This window comes from Taudactylus pleione, unplaced genomic scaffold, assembly GCF_031769625.1.
Source record: "Taudactylus pleione unplaced genomic scaffold, aTauple2 ptg001637l, whole genome shotgun sequence".
NCBI lineage: Eukaryota > Metazoa > Chordata > Amphibia > Anura > Myobatrachidae > Taudactylus > Taudactylus pleione.
The window spans coordinates 76,515-97,868 of record NW_028286034.1 but is presented as its reverse complement, the minus strand read 5'-3'; the positions used below and the strand labels follow the sequence as shown (position 1 = coordinate 97,868).

The window sequence follows — 21,354 nt, the reverse complement described above, 5'->3', positions numbered from 1 at the left end:
ACTCCCAGTCCTCTCTATACTGCTCTACAAACACCCTTGCTGTGCCCACCCACCTGTCCCTCACACACACAGCATTGAGGGGAATCCATTAGTGGGGCACAGTTCTCCTGGAATTGGGACAATAGTCCTGATGTGCGGGACAGTCCCCTAAATCGGGTGCATTGGGATGCTGGGTACATGACTGATGCAGCTATGGAGGTTACATCGACCATTCTATAGGCCATATTCACTTAGGTGCGAAAAACTTTTTCGCAGAAAACTGCATCGCGAGTGACATTTCGCCATGCGAAAAGTTTCCTCCGTATTCAATTTTGGAGACTTTTTCACCGGTGCGGAAACTCCAATGTATTTGAACCTGTGAAAAGTTTTGCCTATGAATAGGTGTCAAAAAAAAGTACAGAATTGGGGTTTTGGGGTGCAAACCTCGGAAAACCTCCCTGCACCCTTGGGACAGTCCCCCAAAGGTAAACTGCGTAAAAAAAGTTTAAAAAATACTTTAGATCACCCCAAAAAAGTGTTTTCATTTTGGGGGCGAAAAAGTCCAAAGTTGAGTTACAAACTTAATAACTAGCAAAATAGACTCCAGGGGGTCCCCAAGTATGCCCCAGGTGTTCTTAAGTTTGCAGGTGGTCGCGGCAGGTGGATTTTTTACGTTTATTAAAAGTTCACTTTAGCAACTTTAAAATATGCTAGCACCCATTTTCATGTACCCCAAATTTGCTGGGACTACTTATTTTCACCAAAAAAACCTGCTAAATAATTTTCTTCACCACTAATGCAAAGACACTAAATAGCAGCTATTGAGACCATTTAAGAACCCCAAATACCTTCAGCAGAGCTATTCGGGGGTATCTATAGTGATCCCCAATGTCGATGCATCTTTTGGGGGGTGTCAGGCTGATTTCCCCAAATCTGACAGCACTTTTCGCATGTTACAGTTTCGCCGGGTCCCGTTTTCGCTGATTTCTTTTTGATTACGGGGATAAACGGGGACGAGCACGATACTTCTTCGCACTGAAAACCAGTGATGTCAGCGAAAAGTACGGGACTTTTTGCATCTAATTGAATATGCCCCTATACCGGTGATACACTGTAGGGGCCAATTTTAGAAACTGTTGAAAAAAAAAAAAAAGTTGTTATTGACAATAAGAAACAATGGGTCTCATTCAGACCCGGTCGCAAGCACCGATGCGCTCGCAACCTGGTCGATGGTTAGCCCTGCGCATGTGCGGCGCTGTGCGTGCGCAAGCCCCGGAGCGAGAGAGAATCTCTCTCACTCCGGAGCTCTCTACAAAAGGGGCGGCTGTCGATGTTGATCGACAGCTCACCCTGTTTTTTGGGGGCGAGGGGTTATTTCACAAATGGAGGCGTTCCTTAAGGGACTCCTGCCGTTTTGTGGGCGGCCGCACTGACCTCAATCAGAGCAGGAAGCTCCCTGGGGCTTGCGTTTGCCAAGACCCAACCTTAGGGTCTCGTTGCAGGTCGCGATGGTGTTCACCATCGCGACCATCACCCTGGTCGGTTGCTAAGCTGTGGGTGGTAACCCACAGCTTAGCTAGCGACCAGGAGGCCACACTAAAAAAAAAAGGGAAGCGGCCGCCCTCATTCAGAGAGAGCGATCGCTTCTTGCGACCGCCTCTGAATGAGGGCCAATGTTTTTCTAGTGCAGTTTATTAGCGGACTGGCTGCCCTGTTCTAGCCCCTATTGTAGTAATCTCCCTTGGGAGCAGATAGTGGACTGGTGAAGGTGATAATCAGGGCTGGCAGGAAAGTGAAGCAGATCTCGTAGATCCTGATCGATCACACAGAAAGAGACAGAACAAAGCCTTTGCTTAAATTCTGGAATTGGACCATAAATAATAACACAAGACCCTTATGGTAAAGGTACCTGAAATCCCATGGGTCTCCTATGTAGGTGGCAAAAATTAGGGTTGACCATCAATGGTTAGCTGGCAAAGGTAGATGGTTTTACCCATGGGCGTAACTACCATAGGTGTAAAGGATGCAGCTGCAGTGGGGCCCAGAGCTGAGGGGGGCTCATCTTCCTTCTCAAAGTTAAGTGTGTTATATATTTTTCACCATTGGGTGGTACAAAGGGCCCCTTACAAACTCTTGCTATGGAGCCTTCAATTACCATTTTAACACCCCTAGTTTTACCATTGGTTTCAGAGGCTTGCGCATGCGTGGCTGCGAACTATTGATGTTTCAGCCATAAATTGTTGTCCGACTATAGTTCAAAACCTTCAGCTATTGATGGCAGAGCACTCAATGGGATGACACCCTTTCATTGCCAGTATTGACCTTCCTGTGAGTTTTATACTAGGGATACTCATCACAGTCATAGTTTAGGCTTGCTCTGACCCTGGAAGCGCCCACACAAGCACAATATACCCCCTCACTATTGCATTCAATGGAAATCCCTACCGAAGGTACAGCTTGCCTTATGTCATACTTCCTAACATTTATCCAGGAGAAATCAGGACAAAATAATCTGTGGAAACCATTTATTTATTTCATTTATTTATTTATTTCCAGCCCCAGTGGAGCTTACACTCTATTTTCCCTATCACATGTACACACACATATACACACTAGAATTAATTTTTTGTTGGGAACCAATTAACCTACCAGTATATTTTTGGAATGTGGGAGGAAAGCAGAGTACCCGGAGGAAACCCAGACAAGCACAGGGAGAATATACAAACTCCACACAGTTAGGGCTGTAGTGGGAATCGAACCCATGACCTCAGTGCTGTGAGGCAGTAACGCTAACCATTACACTGTCTGTGCCTCTTATTCACCCTAGTGCACAATAGCCACACCCACCCTCTGAAGCCCCATCCCTTTTTGGGTCCGCGTACAATGGTCCTGCCGGAATTTAAATGTATATTTGTGATAAAGAGCTGTATTGAACATTCACAGGTGTGTGTGTGTATATATGTATATGTGTGTATATATGTATATGTGTGTATATATATGTGTATATATGTGTGTGTGTATATATGTATATGTGTGTATATGTATATATATATATATATGTGTGTATGTATATATATATATATGTGTGTGTATATATGTATATGTGTGTGTATATATATGTGTATATATGTGTGTGTGTATATATATATCTATATCCCAATGGAGGCACTCACCAGTCAGATGTAGCAAAAAGATGATTTTTTCCAATATTATCAAAAAGTTGAAATAGCATAGCGACGTTTCGGTCATATCCAGACCTTTTTCAAGCCAATAGCACATATCAACGATAGCGACAATCAGACATATCAACAATGTACAGCCACAGCTCCAAGATATGTATATATATAAAAATATATTATATATAGACTTTGCACTTGGCTGTCTTGCTATTGGGAACTGCTGTTATGTCTCGATAAAGATCCTTAAATGGGATCGAAACGTCGACTGATCTTATGCACCTTATTGTTTTAATGGTAAATTAAACCTTTCTATGCCTCTTTACCTGGTGAGTGCCGATAATTTTTATATATATACATATATATATATATATATATATATAATAGACTTTTTGGCAAACCCCGGCACTCACGTATCCAAATAAATATCCTGCTCAGGTGCCTTCCTGGAGGGACAGCACCCCCAACACGTCTCCAAGTGACGCCTGTCAGTGGAACTTGCTGTACACAATGTCCGGACCCATTCAGACTGCCAGAGTAATGTAAATGATCTTGGTGTGCAGAATATTACAATGAACTTGGGGAGATGCAGCAGCAAATACTGGAAGCATGAGGCTTATTGTGCGTCATACAGAATAAATGGTGTAAAGTAGGGGGTTTTCAGGCATAAAATAAATATTTGGCTTTGGGTCTATGGCGTGATGTAGTATTAATCTGCCCCTAAGTACAGTATGCACAGTTGGTATAAATAGGGCACGTTAACTATTCATCCTTTCAGTGTAATCTTTATTTTTCCTCCCTACATTACTGCATCAACTTTTACTGAATCATTGTGCATCATTATTAGTTCAAACAGAATTTCCTTTATTAAAATTACTGTACCAATCTTTGTCCACCTACTTTAAAATGAGGGTACTCCATTTGCAGCAAAATGACTATTGGAGAGTTACTGAAATGAAACATTTTTTTAAAAAAGTTGCACATTTAGGGCCATATTCAATTTGAGGCGAAAACCCGTTATCATTTTCGCCTGTTTGCATTATCCCTGTATTCAATTTCAAAGACTTTTCTTAGGTGCGAAAAGTCTTTGTAAAAAAACAGGGATAAGTTTTCTCCTTCCTTTAGCTGGTGAAAAAAAGTGCAGAATTGGGGTTTAGGGGTGCAGGCTTTAAAAAAAAAATAGCCTGCACCACTGGGAATGGCCCCTCAAATTAATGTATGTAAAAAAAAAAAAAAAAGGGGGCACCCCAAAAAATTAACTTTTAATTTTGGTTGTAAAAAAATAGGGAACACACTTCTAAAATAGCGATAATAAATCCACAGGGGTTCCCTTATATGCGGAAGGTGTTTTCTGCATTGCGGGTGGTAGCGGCAGGTATATTATTGAAGAATGTTTAAAAAATCATTTTAGGGAGTTAAAAATATGCTTGCACCCATTTTCATGTACCCCAAATTTGATGGGCATAGTTATTTTTTCCCCCAAAAAAATTGCTAAATCCTCTTCTCTATCACCTTCTTCAAAGCCGCATTTATGCACCTGCCGCGGCTATTTAAAAACCCGACTTCCCTTCAGCAGGCAAAAACGGGGGTACCCATAGTGAACCCCCATGTCTTCATCTTTAGGTGGGTCCAAGGATGTTTTCCCGAAAATTCCCATTTTTTTTGCCGCTCCCAGTTTTGCCGGGTCTCGTTTTCGCGTCCTTTGAATTCGGGGAATAGTGGGCACGCGCGCAATACTTTTCTGCCTGGAAAACAGGTGAAGGAGGCGAAAAGTCCAGCAGGCGAAAAGTCTGGACTTTTCGCCTCAAATTGAATACGGGCCTTAGTTGTAATTTGTTGGCTCTTTAGTCTCCTCTAGGTGGTGCTGTCTGCCTTGCCTTCTCTAGAATGCATTTCTGATGGGGGCGTGGCCTGGAAGCCGAGGAGGAAAGCTGCATGGAGTCGGGGCTCCGTTACGATTGAGCCTGCTGATCCAGTCCCTCCGGCCGTGCGCGGTGCTTCTTGGCTCTCCTACCGCCACAAGCCATCTCTGCCCCCAAGGCGGGTGTTCCCATTGCCTAGCGGGATCCTGGTTCCCGGACTCGGGCTGCCGGACCTCGCGGCCTACTGCAGACGCGGTGCGTGGTGCTGGGTTCCGGCCCTCGCCTCCCGGCTCCTGCATCGCGCCTGGTCCACTGCCAAACCCCGCGATGCTGGCTCACAGACAGTCAGCTGGTGGGCGCGAGCAGCGAGGGGAACACACGGGGACGCCGCTGGACGGGTCCCCGCGACCGCATATCATAATTGCAGAAGGCAGACGCTGGCTCCCTTCAAGGTCCTTTTACAGACGGCGCCATTTTGCAGACACTGCATATACAGGAGACAAGGTACTGTGTGTTACCAGTTATAGCCCTATACTTGAGAACGTACAGCTGCTTATAAACAGAAGTCTTGCAACTCTATACTTCTTTTGAATCCCCAGCTATAGCTGATGATAAATTTGGCAATATTTATGTACATATCCTTTACTCTGGGGAATAGTTACAGTGCCAGCTTCTACCACCAGATGGTGCTCCAGCCCTATTTTTCAAGTTACTTCACAATTATTTGAAATGTAAAGGATCTTCTGTCTGTGATCACAGCCATTTCTAAGCAACACACTCCTCAGTATTATCATAACCTGGTGAAAATTAGGACCAATCTCTACATGGATAAGTTCATGGCTCCACAGCCCACCCCCAAGGCAAATCGAGCCAGGGGTAGTAGCAAACGTACAGATCAACCTACAGACTCTGTGGAAAACATGCCACATACACATAGTTCCGAACCCGCTACTACCCATAACACAATGGGCCCGGTTCCTGCTCCTCTCTCATATGCAGAGATAGTTAGAGCCATTAAAGAAACAGTGGAACCACTACTGCAAAACCAAGCGGATAAATTCATGGGGGCACTGGCGGATATTAAGACGCAAATGTCTTCTGTCTCACAACAAGTGCGTGAAAATGAAAACAGGATCGGAGTCAACTTTCATGAACTTTCGGAACTAAAACAACAAGTTGCTACCATGTCGACCACTCAACAACAATTACTATCCAAGGTAGACGATCTGGAAAATAGGTCCAGACGCAACAACCTGCGACTTCTGGGTCTTAAGGAAACGATTAAAGGCAACGATCTTACTAAATTTCTTCAAACCGATCTCCCTGAGCTACTCGGCATCTCGGCTGAACTGAATAATTTTGAGATAGAACGAGCACATAGATTAGGTCCTTTTCGCGATTCTAACATCTCACGCCCTAGAGCTGTTATCTTCAAGTGCTTAAATTTTCGTCACAAGGATCTGATATGGTCAACTGCTCGACAGAAGGGCCCTCTTCAGTGGGATGGCCAACGTATCCTCTTGTTCCAGGACTACTCCGCGGAGGTTGCCAGAGCACGCAGAAATATGTCCCCTGTCTGCTCTCAGCTCATCCAATCAGGGACTCGCTTCGCGCTCTTATTCCCAGCTAGACTTCGCATTTTCTCATCTCAAGGCCCTAAAGATTTCACAGAAGTTGCTGACGCCCAAGCTTTCCTTAATGAAGTAAAAGAGTCCTCGGACCCCTCCACGATGGATCATAATGATTGATTACGGGAAGATGTCCCATACCTATTTTGATGCCTTTACCAGGTTTTACCCTTTTCTTCAAAAATATGTTTATAATCTGATTTAGGATTATAATTACATATATACTTGTGACGTTGCTTTATAGTTATTATTAAGACTATTGTCTTTTTTTTTTTCTTTTCAATAGGCTGAGATCAATGACTATAGTTTTGGTTATATGTTTGCATTTGATTCGCAATCTCTGCATATAAGTATCTATCTTTATTTTCTTTTTATGTCTATGTCCATTTGTCTATTTGTTTCTTTATACTGTATGAATCACGAAGCTCATGCCCTTCATAGCTTATTTATGACTTATACTAGAGCCGACATTCATATTATTATGAACCTACCTAGCACCGACCGGTATTATGGGGAGTATATTAACATTTATACTACACTTTTTTACTATTTGCATTACCTAATTTCCACACCTTGTGATGCCTTCCCACCTTAGGTTTTGCACCTGGAATGTCAGGGGGATTCACTCACCAGTGAAAAGAAAGCGCATATTGACATATCTTAATAAGCTTAAATCTGATATCACTTATTTGCAGGAGACTCATTTAACTCCCACAGAACACGCCAAGCTAAACACACTGCACCACCAGGTAGTGGCGTCATCATCATTTGGTTCTAAGTCACGTGGAGTGGTAATCCTAATACGCAAGGGTATTCAATTCGATATTCACTCCTCTGATGTAGACCAAGAGGGCCGATACATTCTTATGGATGTCACGCTAGACGGCACTAGATATTGTTTGTGTAATATCTATGGTCCCAATATATATGATAAATCTTTTTTCCTAGGATTGATTAACAAATTATATTCTTTTGCAGATTCTAAGATTATATTAGGGGGTGATTTCAATCTGGTCGCTTCCCCAACCTTAGATAGGAAAACTTTTTCTCATTCCTCCCCCAAACAACCAAAAATAGGTTTAAATTATATAGCCAAAGAATTGAATTTATTAGATGTGTGGAGAATGAGACACCCCACTGATCTGGAATACACGTACTACTCAGCCACTCATAACGCCTTTTCTAGGCTTGATTATTTTTACTTATCTAACTCAATATCCCCAATGATTATCGATACATCGATTGAAACTATAGCTATTTCGGATCATGCGCCGGTGTGGGTGGATGTACAGGGGAAATTCCTTTTGGGTTCATACTCCCAATGGCGATTCCGGCAAAATTAGCCTCATCCCTTAAATTTAAGTCAATGCTAGAGTCTGCTTGGGCCAATTACGAAATGAACAACCAAATACATAAAGATAACCCAGGTTTATATTGGCAAACTGCTAAGGCGGTGATTAGGGGGGAAATTATCTCCTTTATGACAAAATATAAGGCTGAACAGGACGCCACTTATAGATCTGCACAGACGGCCTTAACATCCGCATTTCAAGCTCTAAGAGCTTCACCCTCACCGGTGACTAGAGCCGCATATGGTGAGTGCAAGTTACACTTTGATCAAATCCTCACTCAAATGGATGATAAATATGTATACTCAGGTAAATTACATTTCTTTCGATACGGCAACAAACCTAGCCGACTCCTATCAAACATGCTGAGAGGTACCAAGCCACATAATAATATTGCAGCTCTCAAAGATGAAAGCTCTGCCATACAATTCAATGGCAAAGATATCGCGAATATCTTTTTCCGTTACTACCAAAACCTCTATTCCCAAGACCCAATAGATATCACTAAAAAGGAGGCTTTTTGGGAATCACACACCCTGCCACAGATTTCATCTGCACAGGCTGATATATTGATTGGCAAAATTACACATGAACAGGTAGATCAGGCTGTTAAATCTCTCAAGACGTTCAAGGCCCCAGGCCCAGATGGTCTGAGTGGGGAGTTTTTCAAAATATTACGTCCCCAAATCACAGAGACTTTAACTAATGTATTTAACTCCATAATGGATAGTAAAATAATCCCTCACTATTTTAATTCAGCCATTATAAAAGTTCTGCCGAAGTCAGGCAGAGACCCCCTTTTGCCTTCATCATATAGACCCATTTCTCTACTTAACGTAGACTATAAATTATTGACAAAAATTTTAGCAGAGCGGTTGAAGTTGATTCTCCCGTCTATCATACACCCGGACCAAACCGGGTTTATTTGTGGCAGAAATTCTGTCACAAACATTAGGAAAGTCCTTACGGTGCTGCAGTCTCTGCATATGGGCGAGACGGGTGATCCCCGGTTCTTGTTGTCTTTAGACGCAGAAAAAGCGTTTGATCTGGTAACCTGGGATCACCTGTTTGAATCTCTGCGTCGGTTTGGTATGCCCGCCCTTTTTGTTGAGATCATACGATCCTTATATACTTCTCCCCTTACTCAGATTCTCACTAATAGATATTTGTCACCTGTATTCTGTACACAGAGAGGGACGAGACAGGGTTGCCCGCTTTCTCCACTTTTGTTTGCAATTGCGCTAGAGCCATTGGCGATAGCAATAAGACAGGAAACGGAGGTAAAGGGTATTACTATCAGAAACCAAACATGTAAATTGTCTTTATTTGCAGACGATATGATGCTTTTTATATCTGATCCCCTACGATCCATCCCTACACTTCTGGATCTAATTACCACATTTGGATCATTTGCAGGTTATCGCATCAATGTGAGTAAATCTGAGTTGCTCCCTATTGATGCAGCTACTTTTTTAGCTACACATCCCCACATAGCCTCTCTTTTCACAATTGCAACACATAAATTAAAATACTTAGGTATATTTATACCAGCTCAATTATCCTCTCTATATGCTTTTAATTTCTCTCCATTGCTAAATAGATTAAACTCCCAACTCCAGAATTGGAAAGATCTTAAACTCTCTCTACTCGGACGAGTAACTGTAATAAAGAGTGTGGTGTTCCCGAAACTAGCCTATCTTTTACAAACTTTACCCATTACTTTAACAAGAGCGGATGTACTGAAGTTTACGCAGATCTTTTTTAAATTCATTTGGCAGTATAAGAAACCCAGAATGCCGCGTTCCCGAGCTTACCTATTGAAAAAAGATGGAGGGCTGAGCATCCCAAGCATCTCTGCATTTGCAAAAGCTGCCATATTCCGATATATAACTGATTGGTTATTACATACCGATCACTATACTAATCCTGACTTGGAGGAAGCATTATTTCACCCATATGCCCCAGCAGCCTTGTTACACACCCCTAAAATACACATTCCTAAGATATTTCGTTCTAATATTTTCTTCTGGGACACTTACACTACGTGGTTGAAGGTTAATACACATTTGGGGAAAAATCCTTTTTCATCCCCGTACATCCCCTTATGGGGTAATCCCTGTTTTCCCCCTTCACTTGACATTCCTCTTTTTAAAATGTGGAATCAAAAGGGAATCATGTCCATCAAAGATGTATTTGATCCGGGTGGCAATTTGCTCTCCTTTGTACAATTACAGGATAAATATGACATCCCTCGTACACAATTTTTTATGTTTCTACAAGTACGTCATTTCATTCAATCCTTAGATAATCCTTTATGGATCTCAATTAACACAGATACAATGGGTCGCATTCTACTCTTATGTCGCTCAACCAAATTCAGAATAGCTCATTTATATAAATACCTGATTGAAATTCCTATACATGCTTGGGCACCAGTTGCGGAAGCTTGGCACACAGAGATACCCGAATTATGTGACTTGGAGCCATTTGTTGCGAATCTGGATCGTGTTTTACCCTGCCTTAAGTCAGCGAGACTTCAAGAAATTCATCTTAGAATTTTAAATCGTACATATATGTCCCCGGCCCAACTGAGACATTTTGTGCCACTGGAGGAGGGAAATTGTGTGAAATGTGACTGCTCTAATGCCTCTCTCTCGCATAACCTCTGGTACTGCAGAAAGATCCATAGATTTTGGAATAAAATTTTGTGTTATCTAAATAATACAATACATCTTAAATTGTCCAAAAATGCGGCAGCTCTTATTTTCGCAGAATTTTCAATATGGGAGTCTGAGTCCTCCTTGGGCCCATGGAAACCTGCTCTGAGAGTCATGGTTACAGTAGCTAAACAACTTATCCTTAATTACTGGATCTCAAAATCAGCACCTACACTAATGGAATGGAAAACTGCGCTGCTGGAGGTTATTTATGCGGAGAGACGTATGGCTATCTTTAACATCGAAAGAGGGGTACGGATTTTTTCCAAAAAATGGGAACCATACATACAATGTTTACCGGTCCAGATTCAGAATAACATATGGAAAGTCTTTGATAACACGGAATGGTTTATGCTAAGAAATATCACTTAAAATGCCCCTATTGTTGCTATTTATATGTAGCTCTCTGTGAATCCCCCCAGACAAGGTATCTCTCACCTTCTGTCAGTGATTCCCCCTCTATTTCACCTTTCTTTCTTCTTCTGTTTCTTTTATCATTTTAATCTAACTCTCCCCCTTTTTTCTAATATAATTCTGCATTGATGTAGATTATATTGACGCAACGATTGACTGATATACCGAAGTTGATGTGATAATTGGTTAACTCAAAATTCAATCGCTGCTTACACTGGCTCTATAAGTTGCATAGTTTGAGTGACATTGATTGTATATTTACTTGCATTTCTATACGGTGTACTATATCGATTTTTTTATACAGTATTTGTAATTTTGTAATTTTCTACATTATATTATATTCAAGTACTTTGTTTCTTTGTACTTTGACATAATTTCAATCTATATTTGTACTATTTTCCAAAAAAGTTTGAAAAGATTAACAGTAATTTGTCTATTGTTTGTTCCAAGAAACAGACTAGTCGTTTATCAGATAATTTTATTTTCTCTAATTCTTGGATTGTGCAATGTATAATTGTTTTATTGCTGTTCAATAAAAAGATATTTAAAAAAAAAAAAGAATGCATTTCTGATACAGGCTGAGTATCCCATATCCAAATATTCCGAAATACGGAATATTTTAAGCATGACTGAGATAGTGAAAACTTTGATTTTTGATGGTTCAATGCACGCAAACTTTGTTTAAGGCACAAAATTATTAAAAATAAAGTATAAATTGACCAATAGGCTGTGTGTATAAGGTGTATATGACACATAAATAAATTTCATGTATGTACACAAACTTTGTTTGAGCCACAAAATTATTGAAAATATGGTATAAAATGACCTTCAGGCTGTGTGTATAAGGTGTATATAAATCATAAATGCATTCTGTGTTTAGATTTGGGCCCTATAGCTAAGATATTTTAATATGGCATGCAATTATTCCAAAATACAGAATGTTCCGATATCCAAAATACCCCTGGTCCCAAGCATTTTGGATATGGGAGACTCAACCTGTATTGCTCCTGGCTCTATCTAGATATCTAATAAACGGTTATACATTCAGGCAAATACAGTAGGTGTCACACTTAATAATATATTGGGCATGATCGCATTAAATGTTAAAGCTGTGAGACTGCGTCTTTGATTCAATTTTGTTTAACATAGATAGATGTAGAGTTTTGTTGTAATTTTGCTTCCTGTTAGTATTTTGGAAGTTTTTTTTTCTGTAGTAGCAGCGTTAATTCCTTGTCATGGTTAATAATGTTGCCTGTACTGTGCATTTTTTAATGTCGCTTACACATTTGCAGGGCGCCTGGAACATTTTGCATGAAGAGCCCATATTTGATTTAGCTATTTCCTAAAGATCAGTGACATCACTGAGGCACAAGGCACTTTTTTGCCTATTGCCTCGGTGATGAATATTGCCCCAAAATTGTCGGTCTTCACTGTGTGTAGACGAAGGGGGGGCACTTTAACGGTCCCATATCGCAGGTACCAATAGTGATTAGCCAAAGGCTGCACAGTTACTCTTCCCAGGTTTTCATTGGAAGTCTAATAACTTATTTTACGAGCCAGCAGTTAATATGAAGTTATTTTCTCCATTATATTCACTGTACGAACTTTGTAAGAAGCACCAAATGTGTTCTCCTCTGTGTCTCTTTAAAGCAGGATAATAACTTGTCTGGACATTACGTTAATGATGGTACAGTGCCTTTAATGTTGTATTACCGTATATACGCCGAGTATAAGCCGACCCGAATATAAGCCGAGGTACCTACTTTTACCCCAAAAAACTGGGAAAACTTATTGACTCGAGTATAAGCCTAGTGTGGGAAATGGCAACAGCTGGTAGTGCCCCCTATAGTAATTCCCCCTGGTTGTGCCCCCAGTAGTAATCCCTCCTGGTAGTGCACCCAGTAGTAATCCCCCCTTTCAGTGCCTCCAGTGGTAATCCCCCCCTTTTAGTGCCCCCAGTAGTAATCCCCCCCTGGCAGTACCCCCAGTGGTAATCACCCCTTATAGTGCCCCCTGTAGTAATCCCCCCCTTGTAGTGCCCCCAGTGGTAATCCCCCCTTTTAGTGCCCCCTGTAGTAATCGCCCCCTGGTAGTGCCCCCTGTAGTAATCGCCCCCTTGTAGTGCCCCCTGTAGTAATCGCCCCCTGGTAGTGCCCCCTGTAGTAATCGCCCCCTGGTAGTGCCCCCTGTAGTCCCCCCCCCAATAGAGAGAGACGTGATAAGAATTAAAAAAAAAAATCACTTACCTGAAACTCCCGCTCCTGGTCCCGCCGCTATCCACTCCTCCGGCCGCTTTGCATGGTAGAGACGTCGTCATGACGACGTGTCTCCCATTACCCACTGCGGGAGCCGGAAGATGGCTCCCGCAGTGGGAGCAGCAGCAGCCACTGAGAGTCTGACAGACTCTCAGCCGCTGCTGATTACACCAAACACGCAGCTGCCGGCTCCGGTGGCTGTGTGTTTGGCAGTGTGTAGCACTTACCGAACTCCGTCCGGTCAGCGCTACACTTCACTCGAGTATAAGCCGAGGGGGTACTTTTTCAGCACAAAAAATGTGCTGAAAAAGTCGGCTTATACTCGAGTATATACGGTTGTATCCTTCTTTTCCAGTAGTATACGATAGCTCATGTAGCCTATAGCCGTGCTATGCAGAACAGCACAAAACGATGGAAGTCAGTTAGTGGCCACTTCAAAAAATTCCTGTGATGCCCAGTGCTCTCTATCTTCCCAGCTTCGCCCCAGGTGCAGGGCATGGATGTACTGGTACATGGTACTTGCATGGCAGTAATGGCATTTGCAGTAAGATGCACTGCTGTCTTGTACTCTGTATTACATTTGTCACTTTTATTCTATCTATAGGAAACTACCTGAACGGGAAGAAGGGGAAGGAGAGGAGACCCCAACACTCAGCCACTGGAGCGCCCCACGTGTGTATGTCATAGCTGTCAGTGTGCGTCCCTGTCTTTAACCACTTCCAATAACTGCATTACTGTTGTCCAATCATCTCCTGTTTTCTGATCTCCTTTCAGGGTAGAAATTTGGAGAGAGCCTGAAGTTTCCCTTGGAATCAGCATTGTTGGTGGGCAAACCGTTATAAAACGCCTCAAAAATGGGGAGGAGCTGAAAGGGATTTTTATTAAGCAGGTCCTGGAAGACAGTCCCGCGGGGAGAACCAATGCCTTGAAGACTGGAGATAAAATTCTAGAAGTAAGTGTAATAGCAAATACAAACAATACAGTCTTACCGACCAATTGAATTGGAGACGCTGTGCCGCTGTACACATCCCGCAATGTTTGGCTGCGCTCCTATTTGCCTATTAGGGTAGGCTGAGCATCGCTAGTTTTCTATGGGGTGCAAGGAGAAACTAGCGATGTTGCTGGTCGCGATGTAACTTTCCTGGACAGCACTTCACGGCCAGGCCGCTAATTGAATTGCCCCATTATCCAGCTTTTTCCTTTTCAATTCTGCACTGTATTTGTAAATTTGCAGTATGGTTTGCAGAACTGCCACGATCATTTCATTCTACCGGGTGATGTGGTTGGATTGGGAATAGGAGAATTTAAGAGTAAATTCCAAAATTGAAATGTTCAAAACTTACAGCTACAGTTCATCCGGAAAGTATTCACAACGCTTCACTTTTTCCACATTTTGTTATGTTCACCCTTATCCCAAAATTGAATAAATTAATTTTTGTCCTCAAAATTCTACACACAATACCCCATAATGACAACGTGCAATAAGTTTTTTTGAGATTTTTTTGCAAATTTCATTAAAAAAAAAACACTGATGGAGCATACACACGGTCAGACTTTTCTTCAGATCTGAACGATAATGATTTAAAAAATCGTTCAATCGGTCATATCTGAAGGAAAATCTGACATATCTGTCAGATGAACGATTTGAATGATGCGCGTTCCCGATGGTCAGATAACTATATCTGACATCTGATGTGTTTGCAGTCAGACTTGGACGATTCCATTCATTTTAATGCGGTCAAAAATCGTTCAATCGTTCATCTGACAGATCTGACAAATCTGACCATGTGTATGCTCCATAAGAAATCACATGTACATAAGTATTCACAGCCTTTGCCATGAAGCTCAAAATTGAGCTCAAGTGCACCCTGTTTCCACTGATCATCCTTGAGATGTTCCTACAGCTTAATTGGAGTCCACCTGTGGTAAATTCAGTTGATTGGACATGATTTTGAAAGGCATACACCTGTCTATATAAGGTCCCACACTTGACAGTGCATGTCAGAGCACAAACCAAGCATGAAGTCCAAGGAATTGTCTGTAGACCTCCGAGACAGGATTGTCTCGAGGCAAAAATCTGGGGAAGGGTACAGAAAAATATTTGCTGCTTTGAAGGTCCCAATGAGCAGTGGCCTCCATCATCCATAAAAAGAAGAAGTTCGGAGCCACAAGAACTCTTCCTATAGTTGGCCGGTCGTCTAAACTGAGCGATCGGGGGATCGGGGGATCTTGGTCACCTCCCTAGTCAGGGAGGTGACCAAGAACCCGATGGTCACTCTGTCAGAGCTACAGCATTCCTCTATGGAGAGAGGAGAACCTTCCAGAAGGACAACCATCTCTGCAGCAATCCACCAATCAGGCTTACATGGTAGAGTGGCCAGACGGAAGCCACTCCTTAGTAAAAAGCACATGGCAGCCCGCCTGGAGTTTGCCAAAATGCACCTGAAGGACTCTCAGACCATGAGACACAAAGATTGTACTCTTTGGCATGAATGCCAGGCGTTATGTTTGGAGGAAACCAGGCACTGCTCATCTCCAGGCCAATACCATCACTACAGTGAAGGATGGTGGTGGCAGCATCATGCTGTGGGGATGTTTTTCAGCAGCAGGAACTCGGAGACTAGTCAGGATAGAGGGAAAGATGAATGCAGCAATGTACAGAGACATCCTGGATGAAAACCTGCTTCAGAGCGCTCTTGACCTCAGACTGGGACGACGATTCATCTTTCAGCAGGACAACGACCCTAAGCACACAGCCAAGATATCAAAGGAGTGGCTTCAGGACAACTCTGTGAATGTCCTTGAGTGGCCCATCCAGAGCCCAGACTTGAATCCGATTGAACATCTCTGGAGAGATCTGAAAATGGCTGTGCACTGACGCTTCCCATCCAACCTGATGGAGCTTGAGAGGTGCTGCAAAGAGGAATGGGCGAAACTGCCCAAAGTTAGGTTGCCAAGCTTGCGGCATCATATTCAAAAAAGACTTGAGGCTGTAATTGCTACCAAAGGTGCATCAACAAAGTATTGAGCAATGGTTGTGAATACTTATGTACATGTGATTTCTTAGTTTTTTTTATTTTAAATAAATTTGCAAAAATCTCGAAAAACTTTTTACATGTTGTCATTATGGGGTATTGTGTGTAGACTTTTGAGGACAAAAATGAATTTATTCCATTTTGGAATAAGGCTGTAATGTAACAAAATGTGGAAAAAGTGAAGCGTGGTGAATACTTTCCGGATGCACTGTAAATGCACCATGGGACTAATAGTTTGTGGAACAGTTCTGTAAATTTTGTTCCTCCTGGTGACGTCGCCTTCCCGTCTTATTCCACTGAGCTGGACGCCTACCGGTTCCTCACCCCTGGGACTTCCATGGCATAGTTACCAACTTACCCTAAGTTTCAAGGCTTTAAAGATTTGTTCCTGTACAGTTTCTGTATTTTTCAATCTAACCATTTGTACAGTACAATTTGTGGAGCCTATGATCTAATCCCCCGACCATAGGCACACAAGTGCGCACAAACAATAGGGAAAAATTAGTCAGAAGCGAAGCCCAATAACCCAACAATATATTTTTGACTTGTGGGAGGACCTTTTAGAATATGATGAATATACAAACTTCATTTAGGTAGCATCTTGCATTGCAAGGAAGCTTAATCGTGTAGTGCAGGACTCTATAGGGTGTGGTTACATGCATCTGCTTAGCAGCGAAGTTTGAAAATATCTGTAAATATTAAAGTATTACATATGTCAATTGAGACGTTTACCAGGTTCAATGTTCTTCATGTGTCTCTTGCCAGGAGTATAAGGACCTGTCGGATGACTTATGTTCTGATACAGGGCTCTTTTAGTCTGCTGCGGCCCTTCAAAGCTTTTTTTTGCAACCCCCAATATTTGTGACGATCTCCATAATCTTCTGTATGACATAATTGTATTGTTAGTATTTAGCATAGTCATAGCAGAGACCGTAGGAGAGGTAACCAAGTTGTTGGATAATAGTTGCAATTACATAAATTATCTGCCTCTATCGCCGCTGGTGTTACTTACAGGTGCTAACCATTCTGTTACCATTCTAACCATTCTGTTACCATTCTAACCATTCTGTTACCATTCTAACCATTCTGTTACCAGTCTCACCATTCTGTTACCAATCTAACCATTCTGTTACCATTCTCACCATTCTGTTACCATTCTAACCATTCTGTTACCAATCTAACTATTCTGTTACCATTTTACCCATTCTGTTACCATTACAACCATCCTGTTACCATCATGTTACCATTCTCACCATTCTTTTACCCCAGACAAGTGTGGGAATTGCATCCCACGAACACAGAGTACCGTAAAACCTCTGCCTTCGTTATCAACTAGTGAATTTAAATATTAGTTTAAGCTATGGTATCTAGAATTATTGCATTTTATTATTGTACTCCCTGTCTGGCCATTATGTAGATCATTCCCCCCTTCCAGTTGCATTGTTTTAAATGTTGGTACTAATTTGTACATTACTAAATTTGCAATAAAACTGATTATGTGTTTCAGTTGTTAAAAATGTTTCCTATGATAGAATAGTGACACAGAACCTGTATTTGAGGTGTATAATTTGCCTCTGAATATAATTTCCAGGTGTCGGGTGTAGATCTGAGAGAAACCAGACACGATGAAGCTGTGGAGGCCATTAAAAATGCTGGAATTCCCGTCGTCTTCGTCATCCAGAGTTTATCGGCTGCCATACGGGTGAGAAAGCGCCAAATGCTGAGAGATCATTGTATCAAATGGCGTATTAGTTATTCGTCCCTGAGCAAGGGAGCTCTATATTTTGTTGGGTTGCTGTGCATACGTAACAGACCTGGCCGTGAGAGGAACACTGGTGGGAAGTACATAAAATAATGTGTAACAGACCTGGCCGTGAGAGGAACACTGGTGGGAAGTACATAAAGTAATGTGTAACAGACCTGGCCGTGAGAGGAACACTGGTGGGAAGTACATAGAATAATGTGTAACAGACCTGGCCGTGAGAGGAACACTGGTGGGAAGTACATAAAATAATGCGTAACAGACCTGGCCGTGAGAGGGACACTGGTGGGAAGTACATAAAATAATGCGTAACAGACCTGGCCGTGAGAGGAACACTGGTGGGAAGTACATAAAATAATGCGTAACATACCTGGCCGTGAGAGGAACACTGGTGGGTAGTACATAAAATAATGCGTAACAGACCTGGCCGTGAGAGGAACACTGGTGGGAAGTACATAAAATAATGTGTAAAAGACCTGGCCGTGAGAGGAACACTGGTGGGAAGTACATAAAATAATGCGTAACAGACCTGGCCGTGAGAGGAACACTGGTGGGAAGTACATAAAATAAATAGTTGTAACCTAGCTGCCTCCACACGTTAATGAGTGATAGTTTGCACAGAAATAGTCTTTTAAATTATATACATGGTAAATGGTCCTACCATTATAGGTGGGAGTGTGTCCCACCCTGTACTCTTTCTGTGGCTCACAACCAGTGAGAGAAGGGTCAAGGATGAAATGAATGTGACTGAGGCTACTCCCAAAATCTGGTCCTGCACGTGTATTGTATACCATACATGCTAAACTGCTATCTGGTCCTGCACGTGTATTGAATGCCATACATGCTAAACTGCTATCTGGTCCTGCACGTGTATTGTACACCATACATGCTAAACGGCTATCTGATCCTGCAAGTGTATTGTATGCCATACATGCTAAACTGCTATCTGGTCCTGCACGTGTATTGTATACCATACATGCTAAACTGCTATCTGGTCCTGCAAGTGTATTGTATACCATACATGCTAAATGGCTATATGGTCCTGCACGTGTATTGTACACCATGCATACTAAATGGCTATCTGGTCCTGCACGTGTATTGTACACCATACATGCTAAATGGCTATCTGGTCCTGCACGTGTATTGTATACCATACATGCTAAACTATCTGGTCTTCCACGTGTATTGTATACCATACCTGCTAAAATGCTATCTGGTCCTTCACGTGTATTGTATACCATACATGCTAAACTGCTATCTGATCCTGCACGTGTATCGTATACCATACATGTTAAACAGCTATCTGGTCCTGCACGTGTATTGTATACCATACATGCTAAACTGCTATCTGGTCCTGCACGTGTATTGTATACCATACATGCTAAACTGCTATCTGGTCCTGCACGTGTATTGTATACCATACATGCTAAACGGCTTTCTGGTCCTGTACGTGTATTGTGTACCATACATGCTAAACGGCTACTATTGTCTGAACATATGAATTGAGATGTGTAGGTAACAGAATTAAAAAATTTTAACCGGGGAAACCAGGATTAGGGGTTTCAGATACGGAATGCGCTTGGATTGGTCATCTCCATGATACAAACCCAACATTGGGCCTGATTCATTACCGTACGCAACGGCGATTACGCACGCAGTCGCCTGATTGTTGCGTCCGCGCATGCATATGCTTTGCAGTGCGCAAACTAGCTTTTGTGATCGGGACTGCGATCGCAGAGGCTACGCAGACTGACAGGAAGCACCGTTTCTGGGTGGTGACTGGGGGTGGTGGTCAGGGAAACGCAGGTGTGCCAGTTCGCACGCCGTTGCAGGGGCGTGCATAAATTGTCCATTACCATACATGGTCTCAAAGTGTGCGTGGTTGTTAGCAATTTCTGAGTAAGGTCAGGGCTTGTTCAAATGTGCATGAGTCTGCGATGGTACTCGATTGTACCGATGGTTTCGCTATTCTGCTAAGTATTACGCATGTGTGCAATGTAAAGTTGGCGTCCTTATATAGTGCTGAGTTTGCATTGCGATTGCAATGGATTTGCATGTTATCGCAGTTGAACTGCATGCATGAGTGCGCAATATTGCGATCCGTAATGAATCAGGCCTGTTATCTCTTGTCTGGACTTGGCATTTTCTAACACTGACCACTAGATGGCATCAAAACAACCATTAGTGCAGATTTTGATACTTTTTTTTTTTTTAACTTAAAATAAATAAAATTAACTTCTACACCCTAGAATGCAATTATCGGAGCGACCCACCCGATATCCACTAAACGCCCCGATAATTGTAGTGTGTGATTTCTTGAAAATGCGCAGGGCCTCTGATTTGAAAATACCTGGAAGCGACCTATATCTCGTGATAACGATTACTTGACTTTGGTTTCTTTCAGCTGCTATCCATCGTGGCTCCTAAACCCTCAAAGTTTGACAAAGCGAGCACAGACCCTGCAGAAAAGGTGAGATCCGCAGCGAGATAGGATTATAGCATAGAGTAACTTGTGCACAAAAGCACAGTCTCATTCCTTACATGTAGTGCTATCTGTGGGTCATTGCGTGGTGCTTTGTAGACACTACCAAAAGAGTGTTACAGGTACAATACGGGATAGCTGTGAAGTTCCTCAGTGGTGTCGCTGGTTCCGTAACGGCGTTCTTGTGTATCGGTTGACAAAATAGCTGCTACAGTTGCTTGTAGGTGACTGCTGCAAAAACAATTTATTTTAAGTATTGGTTATTTATAATTTGTTTTAGAAGTTTTCAGAAAAATTAGTAGAATCGTGAGCAACAAAACTGAAGTTGTTGGTATGGAGAAAGAATTGCGAGGGATGAAGTTGATGGGTTGGAGAAGGTAGAATTGTGAGGGACAATGTTGAAGTTGATGGGTTGGAGTAGGTAGAATCGCGAGGGACAAAATTAAGGTTGATGGAGTCTATGGGTTGAAGAAGGTAGAATCGTAAGAGGCAAAGGTGATGATGATGGGTTGGAGAAGGTAAAATCCTAAGTGACAAAACTAAGGTTGATGGGTTGGAGAAAGTAGAAATGTGAAGGATGAAGTCGATGGATGGAGAAAGTAGAATAATAGTGAAGGACAAAGCTGAAGTCGATTGATGGAGAAGGTAGAATAGTGAGGGACAAAGCTGAAGTCGATTGATGGAGAAGGTAGAAT

General features: G+C 42.2%; 1 long non-coding RNA gene across 1 annotated transcript in view; it reads left to right on the top strand.

Moving 5' to 3' along the window:
• LOC148442045 (uncharacterized) overlaps positions 1–20,641 on the top strand; it is a 70,420-nt gene extending 49,779 nt beyond the window's left edge. Inside the window, exons 4-7 of the long non-coding RNA XR_015875920.1 lie at positions 13,985–14,056; positions 14,155–14,332; positions 18,007–18,117; positions 20,582–20,641. This is a non-coding gene — a long non-coding RNA (uncharacterized LOC148442045). The remainder of the gene's footprint in view (positions 1–13,984; positions 14,057–14,154; positions 14,333–18,006; positions 18,118–20,581) is intronic.
• The last annotated feature ends 713 nt before the right edge of the window (positions 20,642–21,354 follow it).